Source organism: Callorhinus ursinus, unplaced genomic scaffold (assembly GCF_003265705.2).
Source record: "Callorhinus ursinus isolate GAN/ISIS: 27379988/994484 unplaced genomic scaffold, GSC_fseal_2.0 scaffold26, whole genome shotgun sequence".
NCBI classification, from domain to species: Eukaryota; Metazoa; Chordata; class Mammalia; order Carnivora; family Otariidae; genus Callorhinus; species Callorhinus ursinus.
The window spans coordinates 4,499,751-4,508,085 of record NW_027397088.1 but is presented as its reverse complement, the minus strand read 5'-3'; the positions used below and the strand labels follow the sequence as shown (position 1 = coordinate 4,508,085).

The 8,335-nt window shown below is 39.5% G+C and overlaps 1 non-coding gene across 1 annotated transcript; it reads left to right on the top strand.

The window, feature by feature from the left end:
- Window positions 1-3,416: 3,416 nt before the first annotated feature.
- LOC112838423 (U6 spliceosomal RNA) lies at window positions 3,417-3,523 on the top strand. The gene has a single exon (XR_003211982.1). It is a non-coding gene; the product is annotated as a U6 spliceosomal RNA (small nuclear RNA).
- Window positions 3,524-8,335: the final 4,812 nt, after the last annotated feature.

Genomic DNA, 8,335 nt, shown 5'->3' with positions numbered 1-8,335 from the left:
TCTCTCCAGTAAATAAATAAATAAATAAATAAATAAATAAATAAATAAATAAATAAATAAAATCTTAAAAAATATATATCCATACTACCCAAAGCAATCTACTGATTTAATGAAATCCCTATCAAAATATTGACAGTGGGGTGTCTGGGTGGCTCAGTCAGTTAAGCATCCAACTCTTGATTTTGGCTCATGTCATGATCTCAGGGTTGTGAGATTGGGCTCCACACTGAGGGTGGAGCCTGCTTAATATTCTCTCTCTCCTCCTCCTCTGTCCCTTCCCATCTATCTCTCTCTCTAAAACAAAAACAAAAACAAATACATATATATAGCAACAGCACTTTTCACAAAACTATAACAATCCTAAAATTTATATAGAACCACAAAAGATTCTGAATAGCCAAACAATCTTGAAAAAGAAAAGCAAAGCTGGAGGCATCACAATTCTGGACTTCCAGTTATAGTACAAAGCTGTAGTCATCAAGACAGTGTTGTAGTGACACAAAAACGGACACATAGGTCAATAGAACAGAATAGAAAATCCAGAAATAAGTACACAATTATATGGTCAATTAAACTTCAACAAAGCAGGACAGAATATCCAAAGGGAAAAAGACAGTCTCTTCAACAAAGAGTGTTGGGAAAACTGGGCAGCCACCTACAAAAGAATGAAACTGGACCACTTTCTCACACCATACAGAAACATAAACTCAAAATGAAATAAAGACTCAAATGTGAGACCTGAAGTCATCAAAATCCTAGAAGAGAGCACAAGTATTAACTTCTCTGATATTGGCCATAGAAACATTTTTCTAGATATATCTCCTGAGACAAGGGAAACAAACTGCTGGGACCACATCAAAATAATAAAAAGCTTTTGCACAGAGAAGGAAATAATCAACAAATCTACAAGACAACCTACTGAATGGGAGAAGATATTTGAAAATGACATATCCAATGAAAGGTTAGTATCCAAAATATATAAAGAACTTATCGAACTCAACATCCCAAAAACAAAAAATGAGCAGAAGACATAAACAGACATTTGTCCAAAGAAGACATTCGGATGACCAACAGACACCTGAGCATGAAAAGATGTTCAACATCACTGATCATCAGGGAAATGCAAATCAAAATTACAAGGAGGTATCACCTCACACCTGTCAGAATGGCTAAAATCAAAAATGCAAGGAACAAGTGTTGATGAAGATGTGGAGAAAAAGGAACCCTATGCACTATTGGCAGGATGGCAAACTGGTGCAGCCAGTGTGGAAAACAGTATGGGGTTCCTCAAAAAGTTAAAAATAGAACTACTCTCAGTCCAGCAATGGCACTAGGTATTTACCCAAAAGATACCAAAAAACAGATTTGAAGGAGTACATGCACCCCAATGTTTATAGCAGTGTTATCAACAATAGCCAAAATATGGAAAGAGCCCAAATGTCCATCAACTGATGAGTGGATAAAGAAGATGTGGTGTACACACACACACAATGGAATATTACTCAGCCATCAAAAAGAATGAAATCTTGCCATTTGCAATGTGGACGGAGCTAGAGTGTATTATGCTAGGGAAAATAAGTCAGTCAGAGAAAGACAAATACCCTATGATCTCACTCATATGTGGAATTTAAGAAACAAAACAGATGAACATAGGGGAAGGGGGGAAAGAAAGAGGGAAACAAACCATAAGCGACTCTTAAAGATAGAAAATAGAACTACCCTATGATCCGGCAATCACACTATTGGGTATTCACCCAAAGAATACACAAAGACACTAATTCAGAAAGATATATGCACCCCTGTGTTTATTGCAGCATTATTTAAAATAGCCAAATTATGGAAGCAGCCCAAGTGTCTATCACCAGATGAGTAGATAAAGAAGCGATGTATATATACAATGGAATATTACTCAGCCAAAAAAGAATGCCATTTGCAACAACATAATATTAAGTGAAATAAGTCAGACAGACAAAGACAAATACCATATGATTTCACTCATGTGGAATTCAAAAAAACAAAACAATTGAACAAAGTGGAATAAAAAAAGAGACAAACCAAGAAACAGGTTCTCAACTGTAGAGAACAAACAGATGGTTACCAGAGGGGGGTTAGACGCAGGGATGGGTGAAATAGGTGATGGGGATTACGGAGCGCACTTATCACCATGAGCACTGTGTAATACATAGAATTGTTGAGTCACTATATTGTACACCTGAAGCTAATACAACGTTGTATGTGAACTATACTGGAATTAAAAAAAATAAAAAGAGTAATGGCCAAAAAAGAAGTTGCTTTGTAACTTTTCTCTGTAAAGGCCACTATGTATATTTTGATAACTATTTGTTTTTATTTTTTTATTTGTCTGTTTATACATTTATCTTTGGGCTAAACTATTTTTATTGCAGTATAGACAGAAAAGTGCACGAATGATAAATGGATGGCTCCATGAATTTTTGAAAACTGAACTCAGCAATACGGTCCTGCCCACACTAGACCTATAACATGACCAGCACCACAGAAGGGTTTCCCCGCCCTTCCCATTCATCATCCCCACCAAAGAGAATAAGTAGTCTCGCTTCTCTGACCACAGATTGTTTTGTCTGATTTTGAATTTCATATAAGTAGGATCATAGTGACGGCTCTTCGGTGTTTGACTTCTTTGCTCAACCTCGTATTTAGGAGATTCATCCATTTTGTGCTTGGAGGAGTTCATTCATTTTTATTGCATAAAGTATTCCATTATAGGAATGTCCTATAATTTACTTAAATTGTAATAAATATATAAATAAATAATAAATGAACTATAAAAAATAAATTTATTTGTGTATTCTATTCTTGGTGGACATTTGAGTTGTTTCCTGTCGGGGGTCACTATAAATAGCACAACTCTAACCCTTTTTCATACATGTCTTTTGGTTGCACATATGTAAGCATTTCAGCTGAATATATACTCAGACTCCTCACTTTAGTGGATATTGCCATAGAGTTTTCCAAAATGGTGGACAAAATTATCCTCCCAGTGTTTGAGCATCCAGTTGCTACATATACCTGCCAAAACACAGTATAATCAATTTTTGTTGTTGTTGTTGTTGTTTTTAAACCATTCTGATGAGTACGTGGCAGTGTTTCTTTACGGTTTCAATTTGCATTTTTACCTTTCAGAAGTTTATTGGCCATCTGGCTATCCTCTGTTGTGAAGTTCCTATTGGAATCTCTTGCCAGTTTCTGAAAACATTGGTTTGTCTTTTCCTTGTCTATTTGTAGGTGGGTTTTTTGTAATATATTCTGTAATATATCTCCCATTCTAAGACTTCCCTTTTCAGTCTCCTAAATGGTGTCTTCTGATGAACAAAAGTTCATTTTAGTGCAGTCTAAATTATCTTTCCCTTTGTATTTCTTAAGAATATTTTCCTATTGTGCTCGCTTCAACAGCACATATACTAAAATTGGAACGATACAGAGAAGATTAACATGGCCCCTGTGCGAGGATGACACGCAAATTTGTGAAGCGTTCCATATTTTTACATTCTGTGTGGAGCACTGGGTGTTATGCACAAACAATGAATCATGGAACACTACATCAAAAACTAATGATGTAATGTATGGTGATTAACATAACAATAAAAAAATTAATTAAAAAAAGAATATTTTCCTATCCCGGGACGCCTGGGTGGCTCAGTAGGTTAAGCGTCTGCCTTTGGCTCAGGTCATGATCCCAGGGTCCTGAGATTGAGTCCCGCATCTGGCTCCTTGCTCAGCAAGGAGCCTGCTTCTCCCTCTAACCTGCAGCTACCCCTCCTTGTGCTCGTGCTCTCTGTCTCTCTCCCCGCCCCGACAAATAAATAAATAAATAAATAAATAAATAAATAAATAAAATCTTAAAAGAAAAAGAATATTTTCCTAACCCAAGATCATGAAGACATTCTTCTATGCTATCTTCCAGAAGCTCTATTGTTTTCCTTGTCACTATTCAAGACTTTGATCCATCTAGAATTGATTTGTGCATATGGTATTAAGTTGGGAGGGGGTTCAAAATGTACTTTTTTCTCCGTATATTTATCTAGTTGACCCAGCTACTCTTTCCCCACTGGTAAAGAGTAGCTCTGCCATGCTGCCTCTATCTAAATCATTTATATTTACATATGATATATATAATATATATGCAGTCATTTCTAGACCCGCTATTCTCTTTCATTGGTCTATTTGTCCGATTGTTATGCTATGTTAAAGTTAGTGCTAAATTGTCTAACTGTATAACTGACCTTGTTATCTGGTGCTGTAAGTCATCCATCTTTATCCTTCAGGGGCAAAGCCCAGTAGAGAATGTCAAGGTCACCTCAACGCATCTACCTTCCCCCTGGGAGTTTGGTCCTCAAACCCTGACTGCATTACTTTCTCTTTTGATGTCTTCAAATGGCTGTTTTCTAAACAACTGTATCCAGACTTTTTGTTTCCTCTGTATAAGAGTTGGTCTGATTTGAGCAGCTCAGTCATAGGTGGAAGGAAGTTCAACCATTTACTCATTTTTAAAAAGCTATTTTTATTGTGGTGAAAAGCCAATAACGTAAAATCTACAATTTTTATATTTTCAAGTGTATAATTTAGTGACATTAAGTACATTCACAATGTTTTACGGCCATCCACCTTCCAGTTCCAGACATTTCTCATCACTCCAAAATGAAAACTCCTGGAGCCACTCAGCAGTCACTTCCCATTACCTCTCCTTCTAGCCTGGCCCTTTATTCTTATCCTGACAACTAACATTAGTGAGGTTTAAAAATTTCTATAGTGCTTCTACTGGGTATTTATCCCGAAGATACAAATGTAGTGATCCAAAGGGGTACGTGCACCCCAGTGTTTATAGCAGCAATGTTCACAATAGCCAAACCTTGGAAAGAGCCAAGATGTCCATCGACAGATGAATGGATAAAGATGTGGATATATACAATGGAATATTATGCAACCAGCAAAATAAATGAAATCTTGCCATTTGCAATGACATGGTTGGAACTGGAGGGTATTATGCTGAGCGAGATAAGTCAGTCAGAGAAAGACATGTATCATATGATCTCACTGATATGAGGAATTCTTAATCTCAGGAAACAAACTGAGGGTTGCTGGAGTGGTGGGGGGGTGGGAGGGATGGGGTGGCTGGGTGATAGACATTGGGGAGGGTATGCGCCATGGTGAGCGCTGTGAACTGTGTAAGATTGTTGAATCACAGATCTGTACCTCTGAAACAAATAATGCAATATATGTTAAAAAAAAAGAAGAAGATAGTAGGAAGGGAAAAATGAAGGGGGGGAATCGGAGGGGGAGACGAACCATGAGAGACTATGGACTCTGAGAAAAAAACTGAGGGTTCTAGAGGGGAGGGGAGTGGGAGGATGGGTTAGCCTGGTGATGGGTATTAAAGAGGGTACGTTCTGCGTGGAGCACTGGGTGTTATGCACAAACAATGAATCATGGAACACTACCTCAAAAAGTAATGATGTATGGTGATTAACATAACATAATAAGACAGCGGAGCAAGATGGCGGAGGAGTAGGAGACCTGGATTTCATCTGGTCTCAGGAATTCAGCTGAATAGGGATCAAACCATTCTGAACACCTACGAGCTCAACAGGAGATCGAAGAAGAGAGTAGCAACAACTCTCTGAACAGAGAAGTGACCACTTACTGGAAGGTAGGACGTGCGGAGAAGTGAATCCGAGGCGATATTCGGGAGGATAGACGGTGGGGGAGGGGGCCTCCGTTGGCCGCTTCTGGCAAGTGATAGAGCCGTGGAGCACAAAATCGGAACTTTTAGAAGTCGGCTCCACTGAGGGACGTGGCTAAGTGGGGTGTGGAACCCTCGCGGGACAGTGTGGTCTCAGGACCCTCGGGGTCACAGAAAAACCGGGGGTGCCTGAGTGCAGCAGAGCTCCCAGGTGTTGGAGTGGGGAAGCCGGCTGCAGAGACGGAGCCGAGGCGCAGGCTCTCAGCTCGGGGTGGCCATAAACTGTGATCCGCGGCCCAGTCGGGCCACTGCTCCTCCAGCAGGGACCCAACAAGCGGCAGATCTGGGGAGACTCTCCTTCCTCCCCGGGGAGGAGCAGCGCGGGAGCGCACCACAGGCATCTGCTGGATTTGGAGACTCCACACGGGGTCGGGTGCCAGAGATAGAAATGCTCGGTCACAGGCCGGGTGAGCACGGAGTGCGGCCGGAGACCAGGGAGACGGGAGTGACTGCTTTTCTCTGGGGGCGCACTGAGGAGTGGGGCCCCGAGTTCTCAGCTCCTCCGGGCAGAGATTGGGAGGCCACCATTTTCACCCTGGTCCTCCAAAGCTGTAGCGAGAGCTTGCAGGGAACAAAAGCTCCTGAGAGCAAACCGGAGCAGCTTGCTTAGCCCGGACCGACAAGGGCGGGGCAATTCCGCCTCTGGCAAAGACATTTGGGAACCACGGCAACAGGCCCCTCCCACAGAAGATCAGCACGAACAGCCAGCAAGCCAAGACCAAGTTTACCGATCAAGGAGAACGGGAGAACTCCAGCGCTAGGGGAATACTGCACATAGCATTCATGGCTTTTTTTACCATGATTCATTAGTTTCTCAAAGTTAATTTTTTTAACTGTTTTTTTTTTAATTTTTCTTTTTCCCTTTTTCAACCAACATCTTATCAATCCCTTTTTAAAAAAACATTTTTTATTTTTCATTTTTAGAGTCATATTTTATCCCTTCATAGTAGTTACCCTTATTTTTGGCATATATATATATAAATTGTTCTCTCTTTAAAATTTTGAGATACAGTTTCTTCTAACAGATCAAAATATACCCTAAATCACTAGTGTATGGCTTTGTTCTAGTCTCCTGCCTGATCACATTCTCTCCCTTTTTTTATTCTTTTTTTTTAAATCTTTCTTTTTTCAAACAACTTATTTTATCAATTCCTTTTGTAAAATCTTTTATAATTTTCATCTTTACAGTCATCTTCCATCCTTTCATTTGTATCAACCCTTATTTTGTACATATATAAGTCTTTCTTCCTTTAAAATTTTAGGAGGCACTTTTTCCTAACAGACCAAAAGACGCCCAAAATCTAGTGTGTGGCACTGATCTATGCACTAGCCTGATCATATTTGATCATATTCTGGTTTATTTGTATTGTTCTGTTTTTGTTTTTATATTTTTCTTTTTGTTTTTTGTTTTTTATTCTCTTTCTTTTTTCTTTCTTTCCCTTTCTTTTCCCCTGGTTTCAGGTCTTTTCTGATTTGTATAGAGTATATTTGCTGGGGGCGTTGTTAACCTGTTAGCATTTTGTTCTCTCATTCATCTATTCTCTTCTGGACAAAATGACAAGACGAAAAAAGTCACCTCAGCAAAAAGAACAAGAGGTAGTACCGTCAGCCAGGGACCTACTCAATACAGACATTAGTATGATGTCGGACCTAGAGTTCAGAATCATGACTTTAAAGATACTAGCTGGGCTTGAAAAAAGTGTGGAAGTTATTAGAGAAACCCTTTCTGGGGAAATAAAAGAACTAAAATCTAACCAAATCGAAATCAAAAAGGCTATTAATGAGGTGCAATCAAACATGGGGGCACTAACTGCTAGGATAAATGAGGCAGAAGAGAGAATCAGCGATATAGAAGACCAAATGATGGAAAATAAAGAAGCTGAGAAAAAGAGAGAGAAACAACTACAGGATCACGAGGGCAGAATTCGAGAGATAAGCGATATGATAAGACGAAACAACATTAGAATAATTGGGATCCCAGAAGAAGAAGAAAGAGAGAGAGGGGAAGAAGGTATATTGGAGCAAATAATAGCAGAGAACTTCCCTAATGTGAGGAAGGAAACAGGCATCAAAATCCAGGAGGCACAGAGAACCCCTCTCAAAATCAATAAAAATAGATCAGCACCCCGACATCTAATAGTAAAACTTACGAGTCTCAGAGACAAAGAGAAAATCGTGAAAGCAGCTCGGGAGAAGAGATATGTAACCTACAATGGTAGAAACATTAGATTGGCAACAGACCTAACCACAGAGACCTGGCAGGCCAGAAAGGACTGGCATGATATCTTCAGAGCACTAAACGAGAGAAATATGCAGCCAAGAATACTATATCCAGCTAGGCTGTCATTGAAAACAGAAGGAGAGATAAAAAGCTTCCAGGAAAAATAAAAACTAAAGGAATTTGCAAACATGAAACTAGCCCTACAAGAAATATTGAAAGGGGTCCTCTAAGCAAAAAGAGAGCCTAAAAGCACCATAGACCAGAAAGGAACACAGACAATATACAGTAACAGTCACATTACAGGCAATACAACGGCACTAAATTCATACCTTTCA